At 44.8% G+C, this 17,200-nt stretch overlaps 1 pseudogene; it reads right to left on the reverse strand.

Moving 5' to 3' along the window:
• Positions 1 to 7,643: 7,643 nt before the first annotated feature.
• On the reverse strand, positions 7,644 to 16,008 carry LOC138740060 (general transcription factor II-I repeat domain-containing protein 2B-like; annotated as a pseudogene).
• Positions 16,009 to 17,200: the final 1,192 nt, after the last annotated feature.

Genomic DNA, 17,200 nt, shown 5'->3' on the forward strand with positions numbered 1-17,200 from the left:
GCCAACCTAGTTTCCCCCCTCTCCACCCCGCCAACCTAGTTTCCCCCCTCTCCACCCCGCCAACCTAGTTTCCCCCCTCTCCACCCCGCCAACCTAGTTTCCCCCCCTCTCCACCCCGCCAACCTAGTTTCCCCCCCTCTCCACCCCGCCAACCTAGTTCCCCCCCTCTCCACCCCGCCAACCTAGTTTCCCCCCCTCTCCACCCCGCCAACCTAGTTTCCCCCCCTCTCCACCCCGCCAACCTAGTTTCCCCCCCTCTCCACCCCGCCAACCTAGTTTCCCCCCCTCTCCACCCCGCCAACCTAGTTTCCCCCCCTCTCCACCCCGCCAACCTAGTTTCCCCCCCTCTCCACCCCGCCAACCTAGTTTCCCCCCCTCTCCACCCCGCCAACCTAGTTTCCCCCCCTCTCCACCCCGCCAACCTAGTTTCCCCCCCTCTCCACCCCGCCAACCTAGTTTCCCCCCCTCTCCACCCCGCCAACCTAGTTTCCCCCCCTCTCCACCCCGCCAACCTAGTTTCCCCCCCCTCTCCACCCCGCCAACCTAGTTTCCCCCCCTCTCCACCCCGCCAACCTAGTTTCCCCCCCTCTCCACCCCGCCAACCTAGTTTCCCCCCCCTCTCCACCCCGCCAACCTAGTTTCCCCCCCTCTCCACCCCGCCAACCTAGTTTCCCCCCCTCTCCACCCCGCCAACCTAGTTTCCCCCCCTCTCCACCCCGCCAACCTAGTTTCCCCCCCCCACCCTGCCAACCTAGTTTCCCCCCCTCTCCACCCCGCCAACCTAGTTTCCCCCACACCAATCTAGATACCCCCCCCTCTCCACCCCACCAATCTAGGTCCACCCCTCTTGACCCCTGTATTGGCACACCTACCTGGCAAGATATTGATCCCCTCCTGTTCAGATGCAATCCATCCCATTTGTACAGGTCACCCCTTCCCCAGAAAAGATTCTAATGATCCAAGAACTTCAAACCCTGTCCTCTGTACCATTTCTTCAGCCACACATTTATCTGTACTATCTTCCTGTTCTGACCATCCTTAACTCAAGACACCAGGAGTTATCCTGAGATTACTACCTTGGAAGTTCTGCTCTCCTCAAACTTACTTTTCAGGTCCTCATTGGTACCAATATATAGCACAACCTCTGGCTGCTCAGCCTTCCTTTTCGGAAGATTCTGCATCCACTCAGATATCCTGGACTTGAACAGCTGGCAACAAAATCTCCTCAGTTCTCCTGACAATCAAATCCACTCTAACTATCACTCTACCTGACTTCTCCCTTCTCAGAGATGACCATGGTATTATTGGTCTGGTTACTGCCTTGCCCAGTTAGGTCATCCCCCTCAGCAGTATCCAAAGGGGTATACTTGTTGCTGAAGGAATGGCCACAGTGGAACCTGCACTGCCCATTCCCTTTTCTACCCTTATCAACAGTCTGCAAGAGGTGCATATTCCTGCCCTAGCTACCACTGCCAGTGAAAACAGAAAAAAATTAGAAAAGCCTGTCCTTACCTGTGCTTCCTTTCAGACTCCTGCACCACTTCAGCCTCTGCTTGCCAAAGTCCCACTCTTACACTGGGCCACTCACATAATGGCAACACCACTGGAGCTTTCCTTCCTTTTATTGGCTATAGCTAATTAGCCAATAGAGAGATTTAAAGAAGCACCTACCTTTCCCAATGCTTTTTAAACACTCCTCCTCATTCACAGCTCTGCTGTCCCAGTGCCCAACAAGATCTAAACAACTGTTTAAAAAGATTACCATATATTGCATTAAAGGAATGTCTCAATATCCTTAATAATCTGATTGTGCTATTTCAATCTTTACTTCAAAGAAAAGTTTTCATCTTCCCAGGAGCTTTGGAAATTGAGTTTTCTTTATAATTGCTTGTATTTTTCCCCAAATCATTTTGTAGATTCTAAGGAGGAACCCTCTCCTTCCTGTAATATTCCTGCAATTATACAACCACATGGCTCCTAATGGTATCAAAGCCACCAGAGCTCAGCTTGTGAAATGTGAAACTTTGCCCCTGGAACATACTGAAGCTGTTTGGTCTGTCTAACTGATTCCAAATAAGTATAAGGATTGGAAACATTTAAAATCAGTAGAAATATGTTTCAATAATTTGTAAATCAAAAATAATTTCAGAAATGATTAAAATTCAATGACATATGAATCTATTACAGGTATACCCTGCTATCCAAAAGTAGAGCATCCATGTGCTCCCGACAGCCCGCTCCCAGCCCCCACACTGGTCCCACTGCCCCATCCTCTCCTGTCAGCCCACTCTTAGCCCCCACACTGGTCCCACTGAACTGCATTCTACCGACAGCCCACTCAGCCCCCAGACTGGTCCCACTGCCCCACGCTCTCCCAACAGCCCGCTCTTTGCCCCCACACTGGTCCCACTGCCCTACCCTCTCCTGTCAGCCCACTCTCAGCCCCCACACTGGTCCCACTGAACTGCACTCTACCGACAGCCCACTCTCAGCCCCCAGACTGGTCCCACTGCCCCACGCTCTCCCAACAGCCCGCTCTTTGCCCCCACACTGGTCCCACTGCCCTACCCTCTCCTGTCAGCCCACTCTCAGCCCCCAGACTGGTCCCTCTGCACCGCACTCTCCCGACAGCCTGCTGAATGCTAGTTTTGCTCTTCGCCTTTTTTCGTAATAGTGAAAATCCTCTTTGGACTTCTTTTGATTAGCGAAAAAATGTACTAATGTAGGTCTTTATTAAAAGTAAAGTTGGGTAAAGCGAACTTTTGAAAGGCAGGGGATAATCTGTTCTGATTAATTTAAACATAGAGTGAATTAGACATATAACCTTCACTATCAGGTATGAAAGCCTGCACTAGAAAGAGGAACAGGTGGTCTAATGTTGGGGAGAAGAGTATGGCCACAATGGCCAGATCATCTAAGACAATGGTACAAAATATACAGCAGTAAGTATGAATGGTAGTCAATGCAAGAATTCAAAGATAATTTTTCTCTGTGTTGAATATTTCTCTTTCTTCATTTGTTTCAATTCTATCCCCTTCATCTTAAGCCCTTGTGCACTGCTCACTCTTAACTGGCTTTGTTAACTTTTGCTTTTCATATAGTTAGATATCCAGCAAATAAGGTTAAGACAGCAATTTTGGGAGTTGTGTTAGAAGAATTAGAGGTTCTTAAATTGTGAAAAAGAGCAAGGGATCAGACCTGTTAGGCAATTGGCTGATAGTTCAATCACCCTGCAGCATGTCAGCCATCAGGGACTGAGGAAGAACATTAACTACTCTGGTTGAATTTCACCTGTGCACCTTATTAGTGCACTCTGTTCTTGTGTCAGTGAAGGCAAAAAAATTTAGAAAGACAATTGCATGTTATGTTGCAGATGCAAATCTGAAATGTACTGCCTTCAGCAAGATCAACTGTCTCTGAGAGTTTTAAGACCACCAGCGTGCAAGACCCTAAATGTCATGTTGTAATTGTTCTCACTGGTGCTAAACATATAACCATCAAATGTTGAATAAGACATGGGAGGTGATCTATTGGTGGCCTGTGTTTTGATGCATCCTTTGTAACTTAGTTCTAAGAAGAGGTCTGCAGTGAACTGGAATTCACTGTCTATGGGTAGATTAGACGGCCGACCCCTCCTCTTGGCCCTGCCCCCGTTGGTCCCGATATAAACCCTGTTATCCTGATTTACCTGAAGACTATTGTAGATACCGGCCGTTAATTGTAAGCTAATAAAAGCATGTTTGTGGTCCACACAAGTCTCCGAGTACTATCGATCACATTAAAGGTCTCGGCATACAGTGTGATGCACTGGTTTGATTCAAAGCAATCATGATGTAATGACCAAGAGTTTAGGGTGCCAGCTGCTGATAGAAAACAGAAAACTAGCAGCAAGAAATGCTCCAGTAGGATCTCTGCATGAATGTCAGTGCTCAGCTCACCACTCTACTTCAAGGCAACATTAAATTGACCATCATTTAATTCATCACTCTGCACTGGTAGATGAAATGTTGAGCTGTGGCCACCATGGAAAGAGTAAAGAACATGTGTGGTTATGTGCAAAAAATGCTCCATTCACCAAACATAATTAATCTTCATAAAAGATGCACTATTCCATTCCAGCCTCTATTGACATTTAACCTTTGGAGATCTACTGTGGTTATTAATATTTGTTGTTAAGCAATGAAAACCATTTCTTTTATATTTGATAGTAAGCATTATCATTTAGGATTCTGAGATTGCATATAAAAACCCTAAAATTGTACACTGATGTTTTTAGCAATCTAGCTGCCCTCATATTTGTAGAAATAAGTTTTATTCCCATCCTAAAAATGCCTTTAAATGTATTCCTTTAATGCAAATCTTCTATCCTATTTTTAAAAACACTCATAACAAGTGTATCAAATTAACAAAAATGCTGGAAGCACACAGCAGGCCAGGCAGCATCGATGAAAAAGAGAATGTTTCAGGCCAAAGACCCACATAGGAAAGAAAAACATATGTTCATGCAGTGTGGCATTCGTGGTCATACACAGAAGGGACCTAATGGAATGGAGAGCCTCAGGAAGGATCTTTTGCCAGCGGGAGACTGGGAGGCGCCTAGACCGCAGAGCTAGGAGGACAGCCTTCCAGACCATTGCATAGCGTTCTCCCTTTCCACCTGCCTGTTTCCCCAGGGATTGTAGCTGGAAGTCCTGCTCGTTGCGATGCCTCTGGCTAGCAGGTACAACCAGTTCTCTCGTCACTCATAAATGAGACCCCCCCCCCCCCCCAGTCGCCATGCATATAGCTGGGAAAGCCAAACAGAGTGGAGAGACTGTGTAGGGCCTTGATGACTGTGCAGCTGTCATGTCAGGACAGGAGATGGCTAATGGAAAATGAGAGTACATATCAATGACATTGAGGAAGTACAGATTGCAGTCCGAGGAGGGGAGGGGTCCTTTGAAGTCGATACTCAGGCAATCAAAGGGACGAGTAGCCTTTATTAATTCACTCTGGCCAGTAGAAGTGTGGTTTGCACTCTGCACAGACCTGGCTGTTTTTGGTCATCGACCTGATCATTTTGATAGAGTAAGGCAGGTTGCGGGCTTTGATGAAATGGAAGAACCTGGTGACTCCGGGTGGCAGAGATCATTGTGAAGGGCTTGTAAGCCGTTGATTTGTGCGCTGGTACAGATTCCGTGGGATGGAGCATCTGGGGGATCATTGAGTTTCTCAGGCTAGTACAAGATATTGTAATTGTAGGTGGAAAGTTCAATTCTCCATCCCAATATCTTGTCATTTTGATTTTACCTCACTGCTAGTTATTGAACATGAACACAAATGCATGTTGGTCAGTTGCAAGGTAAATCGTTTCCTAGCCAGGCAGTGCCTCCAATGTTGCACTGCCTTGACAATGGTTTGGGCCTCCTTCTTGACAGAAGAGTGTTGAAGTTTGGGGCCTTGGAGGGTGCAGGAAAAGAAAGCAATAGGTCTGCCCGCCTGGTTAAGTGTGGCAACCAGAGCAAAGTCTGATGCATTGCTCTCCACCTGTAACAGGATGGATTCGTCCACAGTGTACATCGTGGTTTTGGTGATGTCTGCCTTGATGTGGCTGAAGGCTGCACAGACCTCTGGTTTTAGGGGAAAAGAGATGGATTTGACGAGGGGGTGGGCCTTGTCCACAAAGTTGGGGACCCACTGGGCATAGTAAGAAAAAAAGCCCAGGCATCTTTTCAAGGCCTTAAGGCTGTGGGGAAAGGGGAGTTCCCAGAGCAGGCACATGCAGTCAGGGTCTGGGCCAATAACTCCATGCTCAATGACACAGCCAAGGATGACAAGGCGGGTTGTGCAAATACACACTTAGCCTTATTATACATAAGGTTAAGGAGCTTGGCGGTGTGGAGGAATTTTTGAAGATTGGCATCATGGTCCTACAGGTCATGACCACAGATGGTGACGTTATTGAGGTACGGGAACGTGACCTGCAGCTGGTTTTGATCTATTATGAGTCAATTTTCCATTGAAAGATCGAGACTCCATTGGTGATGCTGAAGGGGACTCTCAGGAAATTATAGAGGTGGCCGTCCACCTCAAACTCAGTATATTGCTGATCCTCCAGGCGGATGGTATGCCGATTTTAGGTTGATGGTAGAGAAGGCCCAATATTGTGTGATTTGGTTCACTCTATTGAATATACAGGGAAAGGGGTACGCGTCCAGTTGTGTGTACCTTTTAATAGTCTGACTGTAGTCAATGACCATCCCGCTTTTCTTCTCATTCCTCACTACCACCACTTGTGCTCTCCAAGGACTGGTGCTAGCCTCAATGATACCCTCATTGAAGAATCACTGCACTTCTGCTCCAATGAAGGTCCCCAGCACTGTACCACCTACTTTTGGTGGCAATGGGTTTACACTCTGGAGTGAGGTTGGTGAACAGCGATGGAGGGGTGATTTTGAAGGTGGAGAGTCCACAGGTCATACGCATTGGGTGATCAGGTTGTTGGCTGGGTGCAGTGGGGAAGGGGGCTGGAGGGTCAATGGAGTGCAGTGGGTGATTTGAAAACTGCTGGTTACTGACAATGAGGGGTGGATCGGGCCCATCATAGTCCATCATCATGCTTTTAAGGTGACATTGGAAGTCCAGTCCCAGTAACATGGTAGCGCAGAGCTGTGGCATCACCAGAAGTTTAAAGTTTGTACCCCGCATGGTTAGAGTCACTATATAGTAGCCACGGACATCCATTGCATGTGACCTAGAGGCCAAGGAGACTTTTTCGCTTACTGGCTTTATAGCGAGGGAGAATGAACCTCTCCATGCTCCCACTATCAAACAGACAACTCGTAATGTGGCCATAACTGGATGTCCATCATCAATTTGGTGAGTTGATGGGACTGCTCTGGTCCAGTGTGATGGAAGCCAGTGTCGGGTCGCTGCTTGTTGCTATGTCAGAGAGTTCTAGTGTTGAGATGGGAGATGGCAGCATCCAAAATGGCAGCCCCCATGGCCTGCGTGCAGCACTGCAGGATCTCAAAAATGGCACCCAAGATGGTGGTCACCACGACTTACATGCGGCATCTTGGAGATTGGACCCAAGATGGCAGGCCCCATAACTTGCATGTGGCACAGCTAGTTCTCGGGGATGGCAATGTCCAAGGTGGTGGCCCCCATGGCCCACATGTGGCTCTGCTAGGGAAGGATGGTTCTGGTCTGCACACCTTAGCATAATGCCCTTTCTTCCCACAGCTGGAGCAGACTGTGTCTTTCGCCTGGCAGCATTTTTTTGGGCGCTTGCCAAGGCCACAGAAGTAGCACTTCGGGAGCTCACAGAATACAGCAGCCATGGTATGGTTACCAGCTGGACATGGCAGTAACGGTGTCAGGTGCTTGTAGTGTATGGTTGCTGTGGTTGGATCGCTGGCGGAATGTGACAGTGGCAACCACAAGTCTGCCGTGTTGTCGGTTGAGTAGGCTTCCATGTAGTGAAGGGCCATCTCCAGTGTCATTGCCAATTTGAACACTCTCCTCAGACTGAGCTCACCTTGCTTTAGCAGTCTCTGCCAGATGTAATTGGACCTGATGCCTGAGACATAGGCCCCCTTAATCAGATTTTCTGTGTACTCCCCAGCCATCATGGCCTTTCATTCACAGGCCTGTCTGAGGGTTCACAGGGCCTGGAGGAACTCGGCGTTTGACTCCTCGTCTCGCTGCTTTCGAGTCACTAGGAGGTGTCGGCATAGACCTCGTTGTCCTTTCTCAGGTACTGGCCTTTCAATATGTCCATTGCCTCTATATAAGATGTGGTAGCCCTGATCATCGAGTACAACAGGGGCCCAACTTGTGAGTGCAGCACCTGTAATTTGTCGTTCTCTGACTAAACAATGGCTGATGATGCCTGCAGGAACACTTCAAATCACAAGGGATTACAGTAGACAGGTGCAAGGCACCAATAATGGGGAGAAACATTCCTCCCCTCCTACCCCCCCATTGAAAGGAGAAGCCTCTCCTAGTTGAGAAGGAGAAGCAGAGAAGACAACTCCAAGGATGGTGACCACAGTGGCAGACAAGCAAGGGGCTATGCGGCTAAAGGATACACACAAGCAGTAAGAAGCTGGCAACCTCTGGGCAAGGAACCCACTCAGCCGTGGGCTGCTGGAGACTTGAGGTCAAAGGACTCACACTAGGCTGCAGCTGCTGGAGCCTGGCTCATGAGAACCAGGTAGCGGAACCGAGATTCGAGAGGAGGCTGAGGACAAGAAGTGATTTCGAAGGGCCCTTGGCACTGAAGGTTTCCTCATTGTGTTAGAAGGTTGGATTTAGGTTTGGGTTGCCGATGCTTTGAACTGAATTAGAGTCCTGTGCAGCTGCAGAGATTGTGGGAGTGCTGAAGGTACTTTCTTTTCCTTCTTTCTCTGACTGTAAGGGATGATTTGGACTATCTTGTCATGTGCCTCCAAATATTCCATAACCTCATCCTTCAATTCACTTCAACGTCAACCATTAATGTCAGGCTAACCAGTCTATAATTTTCATTCTGCTATCTTCCCCCCCACCTCCCCCCCCCCCCCCACCTTCCACCACTCCCTCCCCTTCTTGAATAGAGGCATGACATTTACAATTTTCCAGTCCTCTGGAACCATGCCAGAATGGATTAATTCTTGGAAGATCATTACCAATGCTTCCACAATCTTCACAGCTACTTTATTCAGAACCCGAGGGTGAAATCCATCTGGTCCAGGAGTCTTATCCACCCTTAGACTATTCAACTTTCTGCACTCTTTCTCCCTTGAAATAGTAACTACACTCACTTCCCTTCCCTTTCTGAATCCTTGGGGATTCAGAGCACTGCTAATGTCTTCCACAGTAAAGATTGATGCAAAATACTAATTTAGCTCCTCCGACATCTCCTTGTATCCCATTACAATTTCTCCAAATTCATTTTCCATCAGTCCTATATCTATACTTGTCTCTCCTTTTACTTTTAATATACTTAAAAAAAGCTTTTAGTATCCTTTTTGATGTTATTTACTAGTTTTCTTTCAAAGTTCATATCTTCCTTTCTTATGACCTTAGTTGCCTTCTGTAAGCTTTAAAAGCTTCCCAGTCTTTTATCTTCCCACTAGTTTTTGCTTCCTTATATGCCCTTTCCTTTAGTTTTACTTTAGCTTTGAATTCTCTTGTCAACCACAGTTGTAACATTTTCCCATCAAAATATTTCCTCTTTTTTGGTATTTATTTATCTTGCACCTTCCTAATTTCTCACAGAAACTTCATCCATTTCTGCTCTCCATCCTCCCAACTAGTGTCCACTTCAAATCCACTTTGGCCAGTTCCTCTCTCACGCCACTGTATTTCCCTTTACTCCACTGAAATACCGACACATCTAACTTTAATTTCTCTTTGTTAAATTTCAAATTGAACTCAGCCATATTTTGATCACTTCCCCCTAAAGGTTCCATTACTCTAAGTTTTTATCACCTCTGGTATACAACACAACACCCAAGCCAGTACAGCCAATCACTTTGTGGGATCATCGACAAGCTGTTCCAAAAAAAGTCCTCTCAGATATTAACCATATAACCATATAACCACTTATAGCAAAGAACAGGCTAGTTTGGCCCTACTAGTCCATGCCGTAGCAAATCCCCACCCTCCTAGTCCCACTGACCAGCACCCGGTCCATACCCCTCTAGTCCCCTCCTATCCATGTATTATCTTTATGTTTAAATCCTTTTCCTACTTCTGTTTAGGTTTATAGTTTATTTCATCATTTTCCTTATCTTGCAGCTTAATGTACATATTGGTTATAAATCTTTTAATTATCATTGTGTCTGTAATCACATATTCAAAGCTGCTTCCTTCAGGTAATCTCAATCTGTTTCCCAATTTATCCTTTAAATAAGCTTTCAATTGATGATATGCAAACATTTTTATTCCATATTTGTACTTTAACTGTTCAAATGTTAATAAATTATTTCCCAAAAAACAATTTTCTATTCTTTTGATTCCTTTTCTCTCCCATTCTCTAAAGGAAAGGTTATCTATTGTAAAAGGGATTAGTGGATTTTGCGTCAATAATAGTTTTGGTATTTGGTAATTCATTTTTTTCCTTTCTAAGTGGATTTTCTTCCATATATTAAGTAAATAATGCAATACTGATGAGTTTTTATATTGCACCATCTTTTCACCCCACTTATAAAGTATATGTTCTGGTACCTTCTCCCTTATTTTATCTAGGTCTCTCTTCGTCCAGTCTGGTTTTTCCCTTGTCTGGTAAAAATGTGATTAATACCTTAATTGTGTGGCTCTATAATAATTTCTAAAGTTTGGTAACTGCAAACCACCTTGGTTATACCTCTCTGATAATTTATCTAACGCTATCCTCGGTTTCCTCCCTTTCCCCAAGAATTTCCTTATTATTCTCTTTAGTTCATTAAAAAAAAATTCTGTTAAAGGAATTGGTAATGTTTGAAATAAGTATTGTATCCTTGGGAACACGTTCATTTTAATGCAGTTTACCCTCCCTATCAATGTTAGTGGTAATTCTTTCCAATGTTCTAAGTCTTCTTGCAATTTCTTTATTAGTGGCTGATAATTTAGTTTGTACAAGTGGCTTAAGTTATTGTCTAACCTGATCCCTAGGTATCGGATTGCTTGTGCTTGCCATTTAAATGGTGATTCTTATTTAAATTCTGTATAATCCGCGTTATTCATTGGCATCACTTCACTTTTATTTGCTTTGATCTTGTACCCCGAAATTTCTCCATTTTTCTTTAATTTCTTATATAATTCTTTTATTGATATCTCTGGTTCTGTTAGGTATACTATGATGTCATCTGCAAATAAGCTGATTTTATACTCCTCCTTTATTTTTATCCCTTTTACTTTATTTTCTATTCTTATCATTTCTGCCAAAGGTTCTATTGCTAAGGCGAACATTGAAGGGGTTAATGGACATCCCTGTCTAGTTGACCTACTTAATTTAAATTGATTCGATACATATCCATTTACTGCTACCTTCGCCAATGGTCCATTATACAATGGTTTAATCCAATTTATATATTTTTCTGGTAGATTGAACTTCTGTAATACTTTAAATAAGTAGTTCCATTCTACTCTGTCAAAGGCTTTTTCTGCATCTAAAGCAACAGCCACTGTTGGTTTCTTATTTCCTTGAACTGCATCGATACTATGAGGAGTTGATGCTGGGTATCTTGTGGCTGAGGGCAGCCATCTCAGCCACGTGAGCACCCAATAAATCCATACTGGCCTCCATCACTCTGAACCAAGAGGCACCGCACAAACTCATCATGTCCATGATGGATGTCCAGGTAAACAAGCGCGATATCAACTGTTTATTCGATAGTGGGAGTACAGAAAGCTTTATCCATTGTGATACTGTTAAATGACTGTCCCTTAAAGTACGGCCTGCCAAACACAGGATATCACTCACGTCCAAATCATACACGGCAGCCACACTTGGGTCCTGCATAGTGACCCTCACTGTTGAAGATGTAGTATACAAATACTTTAGACTGCTCGTTATGCCACAACTCTGTGCCCCTTTGCTTCTGGGGTTGGATTTCCAGTGTCAACTTCAGAAAGTCACTGTGATTTGAAGGGCTCCTTCTCTCCCCCCTCACCATCTGCAATGAACAGTTTACAGATGGTCCCCTGCAGATGATGTGTGTCTCTCATCTCTCAAGATCAACCCCCCGCCCCGTTCACTAACCTCACCTCCAATTAAAAGCCGGTAGCTACCGGGAGTATACAGTACTGTGTGGCTAACAGAGCATTCATTAAGGCAGAAGTTCAGCGCTTATTGGACGAGGGCATCGTCAAGGCCCTTGGAAGGCCCAAGTGGTTGTGGTGAAGAATGAGGACAAGAATAGGATGGACATAGTGTACAGCCAGACAATCAACCGGTATACGCAGCTCAATGCTTACCTCCTTCCCCACATATCTGATATGGTTAACCAGATTTCACAATATCGGGTATTCTCCATAAATGACCTGAAGTCATTATACATCACCAGCTCCTGATCCCCCCAGAGGACTGCCAGTATATGGCATTTGAGGCGATGGTCACCTCTACAACTTCCTATATGTCCCTTTGGGTGTCACAAATGGGAGATGGACTGCATGGTGGACTATTATAATCCTCAAGCCACTTTCTCATACCTAGATAACATTACTATCTGCAGGCATGACCTGCAGGACCTTGATGCAAACCTTCACAGTTCCTCTGGGTGGAAAAATGCATGAACCTACTTATAATGAGGATAAATGTGTGTTTCAGACAGCACGGCTAGCCGTACATGGCTGCATGGTCGAGAATGGCATCATTGTCCCCGACCCAGACCGCATGCATCAGCTGATGGATCTACCCCTCCCATGTAACCTCAAAGCTCTGAAAATGCCTCAAGTTCTTCTCATACTATACTCAATGGATTCCCAACTATGCAGGCAATATTCACCTATTGGTCAAAGCTACCACGTTTCCCTGCTAACAGAAGCCCAAGACGCATCCAACAGTATCAAAGCTGACATCACCAAGGAAACCATGCATGCCATAGAGAATCCATACAAGTGGAGAGCGATGTGTCTGACTTTGCCCTGGCTGCCACACTCAATCAAAGCAGGCAGATCAGCCTCATTTTTCTCACACACCCTCTAAGTCCCTGAAATTCACCACTCCTCCATTGAGTAGGAGTCCCAGGCCATTGCGGAGGATGCACACCAGGAAATGATTCACCCTCCTCACAGATCAGTGAATGGTCACATTCATATTTAATAATAAGCAAAGAGGAAAAATCAAGAATGATAAGATCCTCAGGTAAAGAATCGAGCTGTCCACTTACAATTATGACATTCTCTTCTGGTCCTGCAAACTTAACGAGCCTCCAGACACTCTTTCCCAAGGAACTTGTGCAGGTGTGCAAATGGAAAGATTGCAGGCTCTCCACAATGACTTTTTCCACCCTGGAGTTACTAGATTTTTACATTTTATCAAATTTCGGATCTACCATACTCCATTGAGGAAGTCCGGACTATGATTAAAAACTGTCAGGTCTGTGCTGAATGCAAACCTCAATTCTACTGCCTGGACAAAGTGCTACCCACCTCTTCGAGTGCCTCAGCACTGATTTCAAGGGACCCCTCCCCTCCTACATCCTTACAATCATCGATGAATATTCCCATTTCCCCTTTGCCATACCTTGCCCAGACAATGACCAGAGCCACAGTTATAAAGGCCTTCCACAATACCTTCATGCTTTTTGGGTACCCTGGCTTCATCCACAGTGACCAATGGACATCATTCATGAGTGATGAACTGTGGCAGTACCTGCTGGCCAGGGGCATCACCACGAGCAGGACCACTAGCTACAACCCTAGGGGTAACGGGCAAGTGGAAAGGGAGAACACCACAGTCTGGAAGACCATCTTCTTGGCACTGAGGTCACGGGGTCTCCTTTTCTCCCAATGGCAAGAAGTCTTCCCAGATGCAATCCACTCCATTTGGTCACTTTTAGGTAAGGCCACCAACAACACTCCTCATGAATGGATGTTTGCTTTCCCTAGGAAGTCTGCGTCAGGAACTATGCTGTCTGCCTGGTTTACCTCCCCAGGACCAGTCCTGGTCTGGAAGCATTTCAGGCAATCTAAGACTGACTCGCTGGTCGAGATGGTCTGCCTTCTCCACACAAACCCCCAGTATGAATACGTTGCCTTCCCTGACTGGTGCTATTACGAATCGAGCGTAATGAGCAGCAGTAGACAATGATGCAGTCACTGTTTAATTTTAAAACACTAATTATATTTCTACACAAGCTGTGGTCACAACACTCCTGGTCCTTTTGTAGGCAAGACTCGAACTGGGCGGCCTCCACAAAGCTCCAAGACCCAAGTAACTTCACTACTAGTCAGACTTGAAGCAGTTTCTCCAAGTGACCTCCACTGTTAGTCACAATCATAATGAAGTGCTTTGCTTCCCAAAAGACTCTCCTGGTACAGGTCATTCCACCAGGAAGGGCCAGTTATTCACAGAGCATTCTTTGCTCAGAATTCCACTAAATGGATGGACAAAAGAGCTGCTTCAAAAAGCTGTTTTCTCTTCAGCCATCAAAATGGCTCTTCCCTGCAAAATCACAATGTCTCTGCAAATGTATCAAATTTGGAACGGACTTTGACAAAGCTTCCCTCAGTTCTTCCAAAGTAAATTTTTTTAAAATGTGACTTATGTTATGCTTAAGTGAAATGTTAAATGTCCCCCCTGTCTATACTATCCCTTACAGCAGAGGTGGGCAATTAGTATTCCCAAGGGGCCACATGAGAAACAGAAAATATTGTCGAGGGCTGGACCAATATTATGCTTAATATTAATTCTATGTATTAATAAAAGCAGTAAATTGCATCGTTTTGACAAGATGCGACTGGTAAGAGTAAATGTGATGATTAAGCAATGGAAAATAAGCTTTGGAAAAACATCATTTATTCAAATCAAAATGACCCAAAACAATTTTAAATAAAATATGCATGTTCAGAAATGTACCATTTTTGAAAGACCAGCATTAAATCAGCTTTATACAAATTGTTGTTACCATTTTTCTTGTTGTCCAACCACCTCATTTGCTGTTTTTCAGTTTTTTTTTCATGTTCAGTGAGAGAAATCTAGTCTCTGTTGGGCTTGAACAAGTGCATCTAAGTCAGGCTGAATGTCTGAGGTGGAAATGCGAAGGACAGCTGACAGATGATCATCAGTGAGAGAGGATCTATACCTAGATTTGTTAAACTTCATCACTGAGAATGTTTGTTCACATATGTAGGTAGATCCAAAGAGAACCAACATCTTCTGAGCATGCCTCCTCATGTATGGAAAGTTCTCCTCCTTGAGAGAAGAGTAAAAATCCAGCAGTGATACTGACTTAAAATGCTCTGCCAGTGTCATCACATTGCAGGTCGATGAGTTCCAGCTGAACATCACTGGGTGCATTATCCACACGGCAGGTAAAGGGAGAGGAAATCATGTGCCTCAACTGTTTTGAAGTCTTCAAATCATCTTGAAAACTCACCATGCAGTGCTCCTAACATGGATAAGTACCTGCAGAGGTGATCAGCTGATGGTGGGACTTCTTTCAGGGTTTGCATGTGAGAGAGAGAGTGTTGCTCTCCAGTTGGCTTGAAAGAAACTACAACTTTCTCATGAAAGCCTTCACCAGGCTGTACATTTCATGAACAAAAAGGCCCCTACATTGCAGTTTGGTATTTAGTTCATTCATCAGTGCAGTCACATCAACAGCAAATGCAAGATCTGCCATCCAGTTCCCACCTGAGAGCTCTAGTATGTCTTTGCCTTTCTTCTCACAAAACTTTTGAATCTCTGCTTTCAGGTCCCAAACTCTTTTCAGCACTTTGCCCAGGATGAGCCATCTTACAGTTGTGTGGTAGTCTATGTCACCCTATTCAATCTCATGCTCCTCAATGAGTGCAACAAACTGTCTGTGATTTAATGCTCGTGCCCTGGTGAGGTTAACTATTTAAGTTACAACATCAATAACATGGTTAAATTTTAGCATTGACTTACACAACACATTCTGATGTATGATATAATGTAAAAATACCAATTTCAGTTCTGGGTTGATTTCAGTGACTGAAATCCAACGTTTTTCCCCATTAGATTTGGACAATCATCCATTGCAACACCTGTCAGTCTGTTCCATTTCAGTCCCAGCTTATCCAGGCATCTACCTCCGTGAACAAATCACTCCCTGTCTTCGTCCCTTTCATTAACCGCATTGCCGCCAGCTCCTCCATAATCTTAAAGTCCTTTGTTACCCTACAGACAAAGACGAGTAACTGGGCTGTGTCATAGACATCACAGGTCTCATCCAAAGCCAAGGAGAAAAAATCAATACCGTTCACTTTATTTTGGAGCTGAAGCTCCAGATTTCCCGTGATGTCCTCGATCCTTCTCGTCACAGTTTGTCTGGAGAGGGGATGTTCTCGAATGCTTCTTTTTTCTTGGGGCATTTTAGCACTGCAGAGTCCACCAAACACTCTCTGATGAACTCCCCCTCAGAGAATGACTTACTGTTGCTAGCGATTTTGTAGGATATCACAAAGCTGGTCTTGGCTGCTGCATCCCTGTATGTATGAAGCTTGATAAAAAAAGCCTTGTTGCTTTTGCAGCTTAGCTAGCAAAATGTGCGTTCAGCATCAGTCAGGTTTTTGTACTTCTCCATGAGTTTAGTCAAAGCGTAGTCCTTAAACATGGTGATCTGCTTTCCACAAACTAAACACATGGATTACTTCTGACTTCAGTAAATAAATACTTAGTAGTCCATGTTTTGTTAAAACCTCTGCATTCTGCATCAATCTTTCTTTTTTTAGCATGAGTGGACATTTTTGTGAACTAACACTTGTAAACTGAGTAAAGGCAAAGGTGTGTGTATGTACGGATTTCTACACATAGGCTTCTACATATGTATACATGCGTAGCCTATGTACGTACGTAAGTTGCGGAAAAAAGACACCTTCAAAATAAAAGCAATGTAGTTTTAATCCACGCATGGGGTAAACCTATTTAAGTTTTATTTTTTAATTTTCGATTAACCTTACGCAGGCCTGTCAGGGTCAGCCAAAGGGCCGGATGTTGCCCGGGAGCCGTACATTGCCCAGGTCTGCCTTACAGTGATAATCCCATTTTACTAAAACTGGAGGTCGTAATAGTGCGAAGACATGGTCTTGATCCAGGACCTTGCTCCATCAGGGGCCTCCCCCTCCAACACTGACTTTCAGCAGACAACCCCTTCCATTTCAACCTTAGGGGACCTGGAACCTGCAGCTGACTACCCCCTACCCTTGGTCACTGTTGTCACTAATAATGTACCTGCTCCACACTCCCCCACCACCCACCCTGTCCCCACCCCTCAACAAACTGTTAACAGGCTAACTTCACAAGCTGCTCAGGACACTACAGTAGCACCCCAACCATTGTCATGTTGCCTACTGCAGCAGAGGAAACCCCTGATAGACTTAAGCTGTAAATTGTATATATGTATAGTTGTTTCACCTTTTCTTTTTTTCTCACCCTGCAGGACTCTTTTTAAAAGGATGATGGATGTGATAAACCACATATGGCTGCTGCCATAACCCCTTGCATGCTCCCCCTTTCTCTTTGCCCCAATCAGTCAATGAGGTCGATGGTTGTTCCAGTCTTTAG

This window comes from Narcine bancroftii, chromosome 7 (genome assembly GCF_036971445.1).
Source record: "Narcine bancroftii isolate sNarBan1 chromosome 7, sNarBan1.hap1, whole genome shotgun sequence".
NCBI classification, from domain to species: domain Eukaryota; kingdom Metazoa; phylum Chordata; class Chondrichthyes; order Torpediniformes; family Narcinidae; genus Narcine; species Narcine bancroftii.